Here is a 432-nt window from a genome sequence, read left to right as displayed (position 1 = left end):
CCCCTCCCCCTTCCCGGGCCTGGCCCACACGTGACTCCTCAATTACATGCCTTCTGGCCGCTAATTACACATCGCAGTCTCCAGAGCAAGAAAACAGATCCAATCGGCCTCTCCTCTGACCTGTCACCGCTATAATCGATGCTTCCCACCGCCCTACACCCCCTCCCCCACCCCCCTCCTTCCACTCACCCACTCTCCCCCTCCATCGCCCACCAACAAAAAAATAAACCATCCACATTTTTTTAGGAGGGGTCTGAAGAAGGGTCTCGACCCGAAACGTCACCCATTCCTTCTCTCCAGAGATGCTGCCTGACCCGCCGAGTGACTCCAGCATTTTGTGTCTCTCTCCGGTTTAAACCAGCATCTGCGGTTCCTCCTTTCACAATTTACGTGTCCATCTTCGGTTTAAACCAGCATCCGCAGTTCCTTCAC

General features: G+C 54.6%; 1 protein-coding gene across 1 annotated transcript in view; it reads right to left on the bottom strand.

Moving 5' to 3' along the window:
* LOC129696913 (protein lin-28 homolog B-like) overlaps positions 1 to 14 on the bottom strand; it is a 209,759-nt gene extending 209,745 nt beyond the window's left edge. The window contains exon 1 of the mRNA XM_055635012.1: positions 1 to 14. This exon is cut by the window's left edge and continues 201 nt beyond it. The gene's annotated coding sequence lies outside the window, so the exon portion shown is untranslated.
* Between the last annotated feature and the right edge of the window lie 418 nt (positions 15 to 432).

Source organism: Leucoraja erinacea, chromosome 5 (assembly GCF_028641065.1).
Source record: "Leucoraja erinacea ecotype New England chromosome 5, Leri_hhj_1, whole genome shotgun sequence".
Classification (NCBI taxonomy): Eukaryota; Metazoa; Chordata; class Chondrichthyes; order Rajiformes; family Rajidae; genus Leucoraja; species Leucoraja erinaceus.
This window is presented reverse-complemented; position numbering and strand designations above follow the sequence as displayed.